Here is a 16,832-nt window from a genome sequence, read left to right as displayed (position 1 = left end):
TTAATTCAAAACCTAAAGTTTGCTCTCCGCAGAGTGAATACTGCTTTTACAAGTCCCATTTTAACATAAATAAAGCCTCTTTTTTTTTACCAAACTATTCCAGAAAAAACAGATCGCCTATCAAATATAAACAAAGTTTTAAGAAAAACTGTAATGACGGAATAATACTCACGTGTTGAATCCCTGCCCAAAGCTATTGAGTGGTATCCTCCTCTTCTTCTGTACAGGCAGTCCACGTAGAGGCTGTCTTACCTGCAACAAAAAACTATAAATTAATATCACCTTCAAATACCGACTCTTTCCTGTTGCAATTTTTTCAGAATTTAATCTTGATAAAGAAAGAAGATGTGGTATGATTGCCAATGAGAGACAACTCTCCGCAAGAGACTAATATGACACGGAAACTAACAATTATAGGTTACCGTACGGCCTTCAACAATGAGCAAAGTCCACAGCCCATGGCATTTTTAAATCAAAACCTAAAGTTTGCTCTCCGCAGAGTGAATACTGCTTTTACAAGTCCCATTTTAACATAAATAAAGCCTCTTTTTTTTTACCAAACTATTCCAGAAAAAACAGATTGCCTATCAAATATAAACAAAGTTTTAAGAAAAACTGTTATGACGGAATAATACTCACGTGTTGAATCCCTGCCCAAAGCTATTGAGTGGTATCCTCCTCTTCTTCTGTACAGGCAGTCCACGTAGAGGCTGTCTTACCTGCAACAAAAAACTATAAATTAATATCACCTTTAAATACCGACTCTTTCCTGTTGCAATTCTTCAGAATTTAATCTTGATAAAGAAAGAAGATGTGGTATGATTGCCAATGAGAGACAACTCTCCGCAAGAGACTAATATGACACAGAAACTAACAATTATAAGTAACCGTACGGCCTTCAACAATGAGCAAAGTCCACAGCCCATGGCATTTTTAAATCAAAACCTAAAGTTTGCTCTCCGCAGAGTGAATACTGCTTTTACAAGTCCCATTTTAACATAAATAAAGCCTCTTTTTTTTTACCAAACTATTCCAGAAAAAACAGATCGCCTATCAAATATAAACAAAGTTTTAAGAAAAACTGTAATGACGGAATAATACTCACGTGTTGAATCCCTGCCCAAAGCTATTGAGTGGTATCCTCCTCTTCTTCTGTACAGGCAGTCCACGTAGAGGCTGTCTTACCTGCAACAAAAAACTATAAATTAATATCACCTTCAAATACCGACTCTTTCCTGTTGCAATTTTTTCAGAATTTAATCTTGATAAAGAAAGAAGATGTGGTATGATTGCCAATGAGAGACAACTCTCCGCAAGAGACTAATATGACACGGAAACTAACAATTATAGGTTACCGTACGGCCTTCAACAATGAGCAAAGTCCACAGCCCATGGCATTTTTAAATCAAAACCTAAAGTTTGCTCTCCGCAGAGTGAATACTGCTTTTACAAGTCCCATTTTAACATAAATAAAGCCTCTTTTTTTTTACCAAACTATTCCAGAAAAAACAGATTGCCTATCAAATATAAACAAAGTTTTAAGAAAAACTGTAATGACGGAATAATACTCACGTGTTGAATCCCTGCCCAAAGCTATTGAGTGGTATCCTCCTCTTCTTCTGTACAGGCAGTCCACGTAGAGGCTGTCTTACCTGCAACAAAAAACTATAAATTAATATCACCTTTAAATACCGACTCTTTCCTGTTGCAATTCTTCAGAATTTAATCTTGATAAAGAAAGAAGATGTGGTATGATTGCCAATGAGAGACAACTCTCCGCAAGAGACTAATATGACACAGAAACTAACAATTATAAGTAACCGTACGGCCTTCAACAATGAGCAAAGTCCACAGCCCATGGCATTTTTAAATCAAAACCTAAAGTTTGCTCTCCGCAGAGTGAATACTGCTTTTACAAGTCCCATTTTAACATAAATAAAGCCTCTTTTTTTTTACCAAACTATTCCAGAAAAAACAGATCGCCTATCAAATATAAACAAAGTTTTAAGAAAAACTGTAATGACGGAATAATACTCACGTGTTGAATCCCTGCCCAAAGCTATTGAGTGGTATCCTCCTCTTCTTCTGTACAGGCAGTCCACGTAGAGGCTGTCTTACCTGCAACAAAAAACTATAAATTAATATCACCTTTAAATACCGACTCTTTCCTGTTGCAATTTTTTCAGAATTTAATCTTGATAAAGAAAGAAGATGTGGTATGATTGCCAATGAGAGACAACTCTCCGCAAGAGACTAATATGACTCGGAAACTAACAATTATAGGTAACCGTACGGCCTTCAACAATGAGCAAAGTCCACAGCCCATGGCATTTTTAAATCAAAACCTAAAGTTTGCTCTCCGCAGAGTGAATACTGCTTTTACAAGTCCCATTTTAACATAAATAAAGCCTCTTTTTTTTTACCAAACTATTCCAGAAAAAACAGATCGCCTATCAAATATAAACAAAGTTTTAAGAAAAACTGTAATGACGGAATAATACTCACGTGTTGAATCCCTGCCCAAAGCTATTGAGTGGTATCCTCCTCTTCTTCTGTACAGGCAGTCCACGTAGAGGCTGTCTTACCTGCAAAAAAAAACTATAAATTAATATCACCTTTAAATACCGACTCTTTCCTGTTGCAATTTTTTCAGAATTTAATCTTGATAAAGAAAGAAGATGTGGTATGATTGCCAATGAGAGACAACTCTCCGCAAGAGACTAATATGACACGGAAACTAACAATTATAGGTAACCGTACGGCCTTCAACAATGAGCAAAGTCCACAGCCCATGGCATTTTTAAATCAAAACCTAAAGTTTGCTCTCCGCAGAGTGAATACTGCTTTTACAAGTCCCATTTTAACATAAATAAAGCTTCTTTTTTTTTACCAAACTATTCCAGAAAAAACAGATTGCCTATCAAATATAAACAAAGTTTTAAGAAAAACTGTAATGACGGAATAATACTCACGTTTTAAATCCCTGCCCAAAGCTATGAGTGGTATCCTCTTCTTCTGTACAGGCAGTCCACGTAGAGGCCGTCTTACCTGCAACAAAAAACTATAAATTAATATCACTTTTAAAAACCGAATCTTTCCTGTTGCAATTTTTCAGAATTTAATCTTGATAAAGAAAGAAGATGTGATATGATTGCCAATGAGAGACAACTCTCCGCAAGAGACTAATATGACACAGAAACTAACAATTATAAGTAACCGTACGGCCTTCAACAATGAGCAAAGTCCACAGCCCATGGCATTTTTAAATCAAAACCTAAAGTTTGCTCTCCGCAGAGTGAATACTGCTTTTACAAGTCCCATTTTAACATAAATAAAGCCTCTTTTTTTTTACCAAACTATTCCAGAAAAAACAGATCGCCTATCAAATATAAACAAAGTTTTAAGAAAAACTGTAATGATGGAATAATACTCACGTGTTGAATCCCTGCCCAAAGCTATGAGTGGTATCCTCCTCTTCTTCTGTACAGGCAGTCCACGTAGAGGCTGTCTTACCTGCAACAAAAAACTATAAATTAATATCACCTTTAAATACCGACTCTTTCCTGTTGCAATTTTTTCAGAATTTAATCTTGATAAAGAAAGAGGATGTGGTATGATTGCCAATGAGAGACAACTCTCCGCAAGAGACTAATATGACACGGAAACTAACAATTATAGGTAACCGTACGGCCTTCAACAATGAGCAAAGTCCACAGCCCATGGCATTTTTAAATCAAAACCTAAAGTTTGCTCTCCGCAGAGTGAATACTGCTTTTACAAGTCCCATTTTAACATAAATAAAGCCTCTTTTTTTTTACCAAACTATTCCAGAAAAAACAGATCGCCTATCAAATATAAACAAAGTTTTAAGAAAAACTGTAATGACGGAATAATACTCACGTGTTGAATCCCTGCCCAAAGCTATTGAGTGGTATCCTCCTCTTCTTCTGTACAGGCAGTCCACGTAGAGGCTGTCTTACCTGCAACAAAAAACTATAAATTAATATCACCTTTAAATACCGACTCTTTCCTGTTGCAATTTTTCAGAATTTAATCTTGATAAAGAAAGAAGATGTGGTATGATTGCCAATGAGAGACAACTCTCCGCAAGAGACTAATATGACACAGAAACTAACAATTATAAGTAACCGTACGGCCTTCAACAATGACAATGAGCAAAGTCCACAGCCCATGGAATTTTTAAATCAAAACCTAAAGTTTGCTCTCCGCAGAGTGAATACTGCTTTTACAAGTCCCATTTTAACATAAATAAAGCCTCTTTTTTTTTACCAAACTATTCCAGAAAAAACAGATCGCCTATCAAATATAAACAAAGTTTTAAGAAAAACTGTAATGACGGAATAATACTCACGTGTTGAATCCCTGCCCAAAGCTATTGAGTGGTATCCTCCTCTTCTTCTGTACAGGCAGTCCACGTAGAGGCTGTCTTACCTGCAACAAAAAACTATAAATTAATATCACCTTTAAATACCGACTCTTTCCTGTTGCAATTTTTTCAGAATTTAATCTTGATAAAGAAAGAAGATGTGGTATGATTGCCAATGAGAGACAACTCTCCGCAAGAGACTAATATGACACGGAAACTAACAATTATAGGTAACCGTACGGCCTTCAACAATGAGCAAAGTCCACAGCCCATGGCATTTTTAAATCAAAACCTAAAGTTTGCTCTCCGCAGAGTGAATACTGCTTTTACAAGTCCCATTTTAACATAAATAAAGCCTCTTTTTTTTTACCAAACTATTCCAGAAAAAACAGATCGCCTATCAAATATAAACAAAGTTTTAAGAAAAACTGTAATGACGGAATAATACTCACGTGTTGAATCCCTGCCCAAAGCTATTGAGTGGTATCCTCCTCTTCTTCTGTACAGGCAGTCCACATAGAGGCTGTCTTACTTGCAACAAAAAACTATAAATTAATATCACCTTTAAATACCGACTCTTTCCTGTTGCAATTTTTTCAGACTTTAATCTTGATAAAGAAAGAAGATGTGGTATGATTGCCAATGAGAGACAACTCTCCGCAAGAGACTAATATGACACGGAAACTAACAATTATAGGTAACCGTACGGCCTTCAACAATGAGCAAAGTCCACAGCCCATGGCATTTTTAAATCAAAACCTAAAGTTTGCTCTCCGCAGAGTGAATACTGCTTTTACAAGTCCCATTTTAACATAAATAAAGCCTCTTTTTTTTTACCAAACTATTCCAGAAAAAACAGATCGCCTATCAAATATAAACAAAGTTTTAAGAAAAACTGTAATGACGGAATAATACTCACGTGTTGAATCCCTGCCCAAAGCTATTGAGTGGTATCCTCCTCTTCTTCTGTACAGGCAGTCCACGTAGAGGCTGTCTTACCTGCAACAAAAAACTATAAATTAATATCACCTTTAAATACCGACTATTTCCTGTTGCAATTTTTTCAGACTTTAATCTTGATAAAGAAAGAAGATGTGGTATGATTGCCAATGAGAGACAACTCTCCGCAAGAGACTAATATGACACGGAAACTAACAATTATAGGTAACCGTATGGCCTTCAACAATGAGCAAAGTCCACAGCCCATGGCATTTTTAAATCAAAACCTAAAGTTTGCTCTCCGCAGAGTGAATACTGCTTTTACAAGTCCCATTTTAACATAAATAAAGCCTCTTTTTTTTTACCAAACTATTCCAGAAAAAACAGATCGCCTATCAAATATAAACAAAGTTTTAAGAAAAACTGTAATGACGGAATAATACTCACGTGTTGAATCCCTGCCCAAAGCTATTGAGTGGTATCCTCCTCTTCTTCTGTACAGGCAGTCCACGTAGAGGCTGTCTTACCTGCAACAAAAAACTATAAATTAATATCACCTTCAAATACCGACTCTTTCCTGTTGCAATTTTTTCAGAATTTAATCTTGATAAAGAAAGAAGATGTGGTATGATTGCCAATGAGAGACAACTCTCCGCAAGAGACTAATATGACACGGAAACTAACAATTATAGGTAACCGTACGGCCTTCAACAATGAGCAAAGTCCACAGCCCATGGCATTTTTAAATCAAAACCTAAAGTTTGCTCTCCGCAGAGTGAATACTGCTTTTACAAGTCCCATTTTAACATAAATAAAGCCTCTTTTTTTTTACCAAACTATTCCAGAAAAAACAGATTGCCTATCAAATATAAACAAAGTTTTAAGAAAAACTGTTATGACGGAATAATACTCACGTGTTGAATCCCTGCCCAAAGCTATTGAGTGGTATCCTCCTCTTCTTCTGTACAGGCAGTCCACGTAGAGGCTGTCTTACCTGCAACAAAAAACTATAAATTAATATCACCTTTAAATACCGACTCTTTCCTGTTGCAATTCTTCAGAATTTAATCTTGATAAAGAAAGAAGATGTGGTATGATTGCCAATGAGAGACAACTCTCCGCAAGAGACTAATATGACACAGAAACTAACAATTATAAGTAACCGTACGGCCTTCAACAATGAGCAAAGTCCACAGCCCATGGCATTTTTAAATCAAAACCTAAAGTTTGCTCTCCGCAGAGTGAATACTGCTTTTACAAGTCCCATTTTAACATAAATAAAGCCTCTTTTTTTTTACCAAACTATTCCAGAAAAAACAGATCGCCTATCAAATATAAACAAAGTTTTAAGAAAAACTGTAATGACGGAATAATACTCACGTGTTGAATCCCTGCCCAAAGCTATTGAGTGGTATCCTCCTCTTCTTCTGTACAGGCAGTCCACGTAGAGGCTGTCTTACCTGCAACAAAAAACTATAAATTAATATCACCTTTAAATACCGACTATTTCCTGTTGCAATTTTTTCAGACTTTAATCTTGATAAAGAAAGAAGATGTGGTATGATTGCCAATGAGAGACAACTCTCCGCAAGAGACTAATATGACACGGAAACTAACAATTATAGGTAACCGTATGGCCTTCAACAATGAGCAAAGTCCACAGCCCATGGCATTTTTAAATCAAAACCTAAAGTTTGCTCTCCGCAGAGTGAATACTGCTTTTACAAGTCCCATTTTAACATAAATAAAGCCTCTTTTTTTTTACCAAACTATTCCAGAAAAAACAGATCGCCTATCAAATATAAACAAAGTTTTAAGAAAAACTGTAATGACGGAATAATACTCACGTGTTGAATCCCTGCCCAAAGCTATTGAGTGGTATCCTCCTCTTCTTCTGTACAGGCAGTCCACGTAGAGGCTGTCTTACCTGCAACAAAAAACTATAAATTAATATCACCTTCAAATACCGACTCTTTCCTGTTGCAATTTTTTCAGAATTTAATCTTGATAAAGAAAGAAGATGTGGTATGATTGCCAATGAGAGACAACTCTCCGCAAGAGACTAATATGACACGGAAACTAACAATTATAGGTAACCGTACGGCCTTCAACAATGAGCAAAGTCCACAGCCCATGGCATTTTTAAATCAAAACCTAAAGTTTGCTCTCCGCAGAGTGAATACTGCTTTTACAAGTCCCATTTTAACATAAATAAAGCCTCTTTTTTTTTACCAAACTATTCCAGAAAAAACAGATTGCCTATCAAATATAAACAAAGTTTTAAGAAAAACTGTTATGACGGAATAATACTCACGTGTTGAATCCCTGCCCAAAGCTATTGAGTGGTATCCTCCTCTTCTTCTGTACAGGCAGTCCACGTAGAGGCTGTCTTACCTGCAACAAAAAACTATAAATTAATATCACCTTTAAATACCGACTCTTTCCTGTTGCAATTCTTCAGAATTTAATCTTGATAAAGAAAGAAGATGTGGTATGATTGCCAATGAGAGACAACTCTCCGCAAGAGACTAATATGACACAGAAACTAACAATTATAAGTAACCGTACGGCCTTCAACAATGAGCAAAGTCCACAGCCCATGGCATTTTTAAATCAAAACCTAAAGTTTGCTCTCCGCAGAGTGAATACTGCTTTTACAAGTCCCATTTTAACATAAATAAAGCCTCTTTTTTTTTACCAAACTATTCCAGAAAAAACAGATCGCCTATCAAATATAAACAAAGTTTTAAGAAAAACTGTAATGACGGAATAATACTCACGTGTTGAATCCCTGCCCAAAGCTATTGAGTGGTATCCTCCTCTTCTTCTGTACAGGCAGTCCACGTAGAGGCTGTCTTACCTGCAACAAAAAACTATAAATTAATATCACCTTCAAATACCGACTCTTTCCTGTTGCAATTTTTTCAGAATTTAATCTTGATAAAGAAAGAAGATGTGGTATGATTGCCAATGAGAGACAACTCTCCGCAAGAGACTAATATGACACGGAAACTAACAATTATAGGTTACCGTACGGCCTTCAACAATGAGCAAAGTCCACAGCCCATGGCATTTTTAAATCAAAACCTAAAGTTTGCTCTCCGCAGAGTGAATACTGCTTTTACAAGTCCCATTTTAACATAAATAAAGCCTCTTTTTTTTTACCAAACTATTCCAGAAAAAACAGATTGCCTATCAAATATAAACAAAGTTTTAAGAAAAACTGTAATGACGGAATAATACTCACGTGTTGAATCCCTGCCCAAAGCTATTGAGTGGTATCCTCCTCTTCTTCTGTACAGGCAGTCCACGTAGAGGCTGTCTTACCTGCAACAAAAAACTATAAATTAATATCACCTTTAAATACCGACTCTTTCCTGTTGCAATTCTTCAGAATTTAATCTTGATAAAGAAAGAAGATGTGGTATGATTGCCAATGAGAGACAACTCTCCGCAAGAGACTAATATGACACAGAAACTAACAATTATAAGTAACCGTACGGCCTTCAACAATGAGCAAAGTCCACAGCCCATGGCATTTTTAAATCAAAACCTAAAGTTTGCTCTCCGCAGAGTGAATACTGCTTTTACAAGTCCCATTTTAACATAAATAAAGCCTCTTTTTTTTTACCAAACTATTCCAGAAAAAACAGATCGCCTATCAAATATAAACAAAGTTTTAAGAAAAACTGTAATGACGGAATAATACTCACGTGTTGAATCCCTGCCCAAAGCTATTGAGTGGTATCCTCCTCTTCTTCTGTACAGGCAGTCCACGTAGAGGCTGTCTTACCTGCAACAAAAAACTATAAATTAATATCACCTTTAAATACCGACTCTTTCCTGTTGCAATTTTTTCAGAATTTAATCTTGATAAAGAAAGAAGATGTGGTATGATTGCCAATGAGAGACAACTCTCCGCAAGAGACTAATATGACTCGGAAACTAACAATTATAGGTAACCGTACGGCCTTCAACAATGAGCAAAGTCCACAGCCCATGGCATTTTTAAATCAAAACCTAAAGTTTGCTCTCCGCAGAGTGAATACTGCTTTTACAAGTCCCATTTTAACATAAATAAAGCCTCTTTTTTTTTACCAAACTATTCCAGAAAAAACAGATCGCCTATCAAATATAAACAAAGTTTTAAGAAAAACTGTAATGACGGAATAATACTCACGTGTTGAATCCCTGCCCAAAGCTATTGAGTGGTATCCTCCTCTTCTTCTGTACAGGCAGTCCACGTAGAGGCTGTCTTACCTGCAAAAAAAAACTATAAATTAATATCACCTTTAAATACCGACTCTTTCCTGTTGCAATTTTTTCAGAATTTAATCTTGATAAAGAAAGAAGATGTGGTATGATTGCCAATGAGAGACAACTCTCCGCAAGAGACTAATATGACACGGAAACTAACAATTATAGGTAACCGTACGGCCTTCAACAATGAGCAAAGTCCACAGCCCATGGCATTTTTAAATCAAAACCTAAAGTTTGCTCTCCGCAGAGTGAATACTGCTTTTACAAGTCCCATTTTAACATAAATAAAGCTTCTTTTTTTTTACCAAACTATTCCAGAAAAAACAGATTGCCTATCAAATATAAACAAAGTTTTAAGAAAAACTGTAATGACGGAATAATACTCACGTTTTAAATCCCTGCCCAAAGCTATGAGTGGTATCCTCTTCTTCTGTACAGGCAGTCCACGTAGAGGCCGTCTTACCTGCAACAAAAAACTATAAATTAATATCACTTTTAAAAACCGAATCTTTCCTGTTGCAATTTTTCAGAATTTAATCTTGATAAAGAAAGAAGATGTGATATGATTGCCAATGAGAGACAACTCTCCGCAAGAGACTAATATGACACAGAAACTAACAATTATAAGTAACCGTACGGCCTTCAACAATGAGCAAAGTCCACAGCCCATGGCATTTTTAAATCAAAACCTAAAGTTTGCTCTCCGCAGAGTGAATACTGCTTTTACAAGTCCCATTTTAACATAAATAAAGCCTCTTTTTTTTTACCAAACTATTCCAGAAAAAACAGATCGCCTATCAAATATAAACAAAGTTTTAAGAAAAACTGTAATGATGGAATAATACTCACGTGTTGAATCCCTGCCCAAAGCTATGAGTGGTATCCTCCTCTTCTTCTGTACAGGCAGTCCACGTAGAGGCTGTCTTACCTGCAACAAAAAACTATAAATTAATATCACCTTTAAATACCGACTCTTTCCTGTTGCAATTTTTTCAGAATTTAATCTTGATAAAGAAAGAGGATGTGGTATGATTGCCAATGAGAGACAACTCTCCGCAAGAGACTAATATGACACGGAAACTAACAATTATAGGTAACCGTACGGCCTTCAACAATGAGCAAAGTCCACAGCCCATGGCATTTTTAAATCAAAACCTAAAGTTTGCTCTCCGCAGAGTGAATACTGCTTTTACAAGTCCCATTTTAACATAAATAAAGCCTCTTTTTTTTTACCAAACTATTCCAGAAAAAACAGATCGCCTATCAAATATAAACAAAGTTTTAAGAAAAACTGTAATGACGGAATAATACTCACGTGTTGAATCCCTGCCCAAAGCTATTGAGTGGTATCCTCCTCTTCTTCTGTACAGGCAGTCCACGTAGAGGCTGTCTTACTTGCAACAAAAAACTATAAATTAATATCACCTTTAAATACCGACTCTTTCCTGTTGCAATTTTTTCAGACTTTAATCTTGATAAAGAAAGAAGATGTGGTATGATTGCCAATGAGAGACAACTCTCCGCAAGAGACTAATATGACACGGAAACTAACAATTATAGGTAACCGTACGGCCTTCAACAATGAGCAAAGTCCACAGCCCATGGCATTTTTAAATCAAAACCTAAAGTTTGCTCTCCGCAGAGTGAATACTGCTTTTACAAGTCCCATTTTAACATAAATAAAGCCTCTTTTTTTTTACCAAACTATTCCAGAAAAAACAGATCGCCTATCAAATATAAACAAAGTTTTAAGAAAAACTGTAATGACGGAATAATACTCACGTGTTGAATCCCTGCCCAAAGCTATTGAGTGGTATCCTCCTCTTCTTCTGTACAGGCAGTCCACGTAGAGGCTGTCTTACCTGCAACAAAAAACTATAAATTAATATCACCTTTAAATACCGACTATTTCCTGTTGCAATTTTTTCAGACTTTAATCTTGATAAAGAAAGAAGATGTGGTATGATTGCCAATGAGAGACAACTCTCCGCAAGAGACTAATATGACACGGAAACTAACAATTATAGGTAACCGTATGGCCTTCAACAATGAGCAAAGTCCACAGCCCATGGCATTTTTAAATCAAAACCTAAAGTTTGCTCTCCGCAGAGTGAATACTGCTTTTACAAGTCCCATTTTAACATAAATAAAGCCTCTTTTTTTTTACCAAACTATTCCAGAAAAAACAGATCGCCTATCAAATATAAACAAAGTTTTAAGAAAAACTGTAATGACGGAATAATACTCACGTGTTGAATCCCTGCCCAAAGCTATTGAGTGGTATCCTCCTCTTCTTCTGTACAGGCAGTCCACGTAGAGGCTGTCTTACCTGCAACAAAAAACTATCAATTAATATCACCTTCAAATACCGACTCTTTCCTGTTGCAATTTTTTCAGAATTTAATCTTGATAAAGAAAGAAGATGTGGTATGATTGCCAATGAGAGACAACTCTCCGCAAGAGACTAATATGACACGGAAACTAACAATTATAGGTAACCGTACGGCCTTCAACAATGAGCAAAGTCCACAGCCCATGGCATTTTTAAATCAAAACCTAAAGTTTGCTCTCCGCAGAGTGAATACTGCTTTTACAAGTCCCATTTTAACATAAATAAAGCCTCTTTTTTTTTTACCAAACTATTCCAGAAAAAACAGATCGCCTATCAAATATAAACAAAGTTTTAAGAAAAACTGTAATGACGGAATAATACTCACGTGTTGAATCCCTGCCCAAAGCTATTGAGTGGTATCCTCCTCTTCTTCTGTACAGGCAGTCCACGTAGAGGCTGTCTTACCTGCAACAAAAAACTATAAATTAATAATATCACCTTTAAATACCGACTCTTTCCTGTTGCAATTTTTTCAGACTTTAATCTTGATAAAGAAAGAAGATGTGGTATGATTGCCAATGAGAGACAACTCTCCGCAAGAGACTAATATGACACGGAAACTAACAATTATAGGTAACCGTACGGCCTTCAACAATGAGCAAAGTCCACAGCCCATGGCATTTTTAAATCAAAACCTAAAGTTTGCTCTCCGCAGAGTGAATACTGCTTTTACAAGTCCCATTTTAACATAAATAAAGCCTCTTTTTTTTTACCAAACTATTCCAGAAAAAACAGATCGCCTATCAAATATAAACAAAGTTTTAAGAAAAACTGTAATGACGGAATAATACTCACGTGTTGAATCCCTGCCCAAAGCTATTGAGTGGTATCCTCCTCTTCTTCTGTACAGGCAGTCCACATAGAGGCTGTCTTACCTGCAACAAAAAACTATAAATTAATATCACCTTTAAATACCGACTCTTGCCTGTTGCAATTTTTTCAGACTTTAATCTTGATAAAGAAAGAAGATGTGGTATGATTGCCAATGAGAGACAACTCTCCGCAAGAGACTAATATGACACGGAAACTAACAATTATAGGTAACCGTACGGCCTTCAACAATGAGCAAAGTCCACAGCCCATGGCATTTTTAAATCAAAACCTAAAGTTTGCTCTCCGCAGAGTGAATACTGCTTTTACAAGTCCCATTTTAACATAAATAAAGCCTCTTTTTTTTTACCAAACTATTCCAGAAAAAACAGATCGCCTATCAAATATAAACAAAGTTTTAAGAAAAACTGTAATGACGGAATAATACTCACGTGTTGAATCCCTGCCCAAAGCTATTGAGTGGTATCCTCCTCTTCTTCTGTACAGGCAGTCCACGTAGAGGCTGTCTTACCTGCAACAAAAAACTATAAATTAATATCACCTTTAAATACCGACTCTTTCCTGTTGCAATTTTTTCAGAATTTAATCTTGATAAAGAAAGAAGATGTGGTATGATTGCCAATGAGAGACAACTCTCCGCAAGAGACTAATATGACACGGAAACTAACAATTATAGGTAACCGTACGGCCTTCAACAATGAGCAAAGTCCACAGCCCATGGCATTTTTAAATCAAAACCTAAAGTTTGCTCTCCGCAGAGTGAATACTGCTTTTACAAGTCCCATTTTAACATAAATAAAGCCTCTTTTTTTTTACCAAACTATTCCAGAAAAAACAGATCGCCTATCAAATATAAACAAAGTTTTAAGAAAAACTGTAATGACGGAATAATACTCACGTGTTGAATCCCTGCCCAAAGCTATTGAGTGGTATCCTCCTCTTCTTCTGTACAGGCAGTCCACGTAGAGGCTGTCTTACCTGCAACAAAAAACTATAAATTAATATCACCTTTAAATACCGACTCTTTCCTGTTGCAATTTTTTCAGAATTTAATCTTGATAAAGAAAGAAGATGTGGTATGATTGCCAATGAGAGACAACTCTCCGCAAGAGACTAATATGACACGGAAACTAACAATTATAGGTAACCGTACGGCCTTCAACAATGAGCAAAGTCCACAGCCCATGGCATTTTTAAATCAAAACCTAAAGTTTGCTCTCCGCAGAGTGAATACTGCTTTTACAAGTCCCATTTTAACATAAATAAAGCCTCTTTTTTTTTACCAAACTATTCCAGAAAAAACAGATCGCCTATCAAATATAAACAAAGTTTTAAGAAAAACTGTAATGACGGAATAATACTCACGTGTTGAATCCCTGCCCAAAGCTATTGAGTGGTATCCTCCTCTTCTTCTGTACAGGCAGTCCACGTAGAGGCTGTCTTACCTGCAACAAAAAACTATAAATTAATATCACCTTTAAATACCGACTCTTTCCTGTTGCAATTTTTTCACAATTTAATCTTGATAAAGAAAGAAGATGTGGTATGATTGCCAATGAGAGACAACTCTCCGCAAGAGACTAATATGACACAGAAACTAACAATTATAGGTAACCGTACGGCCTTCAACAATGAGCAAAGTCCACAGCCCATGGCATTTTTAAATCAAAACCTAAAGTTTGCTCTCCGCAGAGTGAATACTGCTTTTACAAGTCCCATTTTAACATAAATAAAGCCTCTTTTTTTTTACCAAACTATTCCAGAAAAAACAGATCGCCTATCAAATATAAACAAAGTTTTAAGAAAAACTGTAATGACGGAATAATACTCACGTGTTGAATCCCTGCCCAAAAGCTATTGAGTGGTATCCTCCTCTTCTTCTGTACAGGCAGTCCACGTAGAGGCTGTCTTACCTGCAACAAAAAACTATAAATTAATATCACCTTTAAATACCGACTCTTTCCTGTTGCAATTTTTTCAGACTTTAATCTTGATAAGGAAAGAAGATGTGGTATGATTGCCAATGAGAGACAACTCTCCGCAAGAGACTAATATGACACGGAAACTAACAATTATAGGTAACCGTACGGCCTTCAACAATGAGCAAAGTCCACAGCCCATGGCATTTTTAAATCAAAACCTAAAGTTTGCTCTCCGCAGAGTGAATACTGCTTTTACAAGTCCCATTTTAACATAAATAAAGCCTCTTTTTTTTTACCAAACTATTCCAGAAAAAACAGATCGCCTATCAAATATAAACAAAGTTTTAAGAAAAACTGTAATGACGGAATAATACTCACGTGTTGAATCCCTGCCCAAAGCTATTGAGTGGTATCCTCCTCTTCTTCTGTACAGGCAGTCCACGTAGAGGCTGTCTTACCTGCAACAAAAAACTATAAATTAATATCACCTTTAAATACTGACTCTTTCCTGTTGCAATTTTTTCACAATTTAATCTTGATAAAGAAAGAAGATGTGGTATGATTGCCAATGAGAGACAACTCTCCGCAAGAGACTAATATGACACGGAAACTAACAATTATAGGTAACCGTACGGCCTTCAACAATGAGCAAAGTCCACAGCCCATGGCATTTTTAAATCAAAACCTAAAGTTTGCTCTCCACAGAGTGAATACTGCTTTTACAAGTCCCATTTTAACATAAATAAAGCCTCTTTTTTTTTTACCAAACTATTCCAGAAAAAACAGATCGCCTATCAAATATAAACAAAGTTTTAAGAAAATCTGTAATGACGGAATAATACTCACGTGTTGAATCCCTGCCCAAAGCTATTGAGTGGTATCCTCCTCTTCTTCTGTACAGGCAGTCCACGTAGAGGCTGTCTTACCTGCAACAAAAAACTATAAATTAATATCACCTTTAAATACCGACTCTTTCCTGTTGCAATTTTTTCACAATTTAATCTTGATAAAGAAAGAAGATGTGGTATGATTGCCAATGAGAGACAACTCTCCGCAAGAGACTAATATGACACGGAAACTAACAATTATAGGTAACCGTACGGCCTTCAACAATGAGCAAAGTCCACAGCCCATGGCATTTTTAAATCAAAACCTAAAGTTTGCTCTCCACAGAGTGAATACTGCTTTTACAAGTCCCATTTTAACATAAATAAAGCCTCTTTTTTTTTTACCAAACTATTCCAGAAAAAACAGATCGCCTATCAAATATAAACAAAGTTTTAAGAAAATCTGTAATGACGGAATAATACTCACGTGTTGAATCCCTGCCCAAAGCTATTGAGTGGTATCCTCCTCTTCTTCTGTACAGGCAGTCCACGTAGAGGCTGTCTTACCTGCAACAAAAAACTATAAATTAATATCACCTTTAAATACCGACTCTTTCCTGTTGCAATTTTTTCACAATTTAATCTTGATAAAGAAAGAAGATGTGGTATGATTGCCAATGAGAGACAACTCTCCGCAAGAGACTAATATGACACGGAAACTAACAATTATAGGTAACCGTACGGCCTTCAACAATGAGCAAAGTCCACAGCCCATGGCATTTTTAAATCAAAACCTAAAGTTTGCTCTCCGCAGAGTGAATACTGCTTTTACAAGTCCCATTTTAACATAAATAAAGCCTCTTTTTTTTTACCAAACTATTCCAGAAAAAACAGATCGCCTATCAAATATAAACAAAGTTTTAAGAAAAACTGTAATGACGGAATAATACTCACGTGTTGAATCCCTGCCCAAAGCTATTGAGTGGTATCCTCCTCTTCTTCTGTACAGGCAGTCCACGTAGAGGCTGTCTTACCTGCAACAAAAAACTATAAATTAATATCACCTTTAAATACCGACTCTTTCCTGTTGCAATTTTTTCACAATTTAATCTTGATAAAGAAAGAAGATGTGGTATGATTGCCAATGAGAGACAACTCTCCGCAAGAGACTAATATGACACGGAAACTAACAATTATAGGTAACCGTACGGCCTTCAACAATGAGCAAAGTCCACAGCCCATGGCATTTTTAAATCAAAACCTAAAGTTTGCTC

The sequence above is a fragment of the Mytilus trossulus genome, chromosome 4 (assembly GCF_036588685.1).
Source record: "Mytilus trossulus isolate FHL-02 chromosome 4, PNRI_Mtr1.1.1.hap1, whole genome shotgun sequence".
In the NCBI taxonomy this organism is placed as follows: Eukaryota; Metazoa; Mollusca; class Bivalvia; order Mytilida; family Mytilidae; genus Mytilus; species Mytilus trossulus.
The sequence above is the reverse complement of the archived record's forward strand: the minus strand, read 5'-3'. Positions refer to the sequence as shown.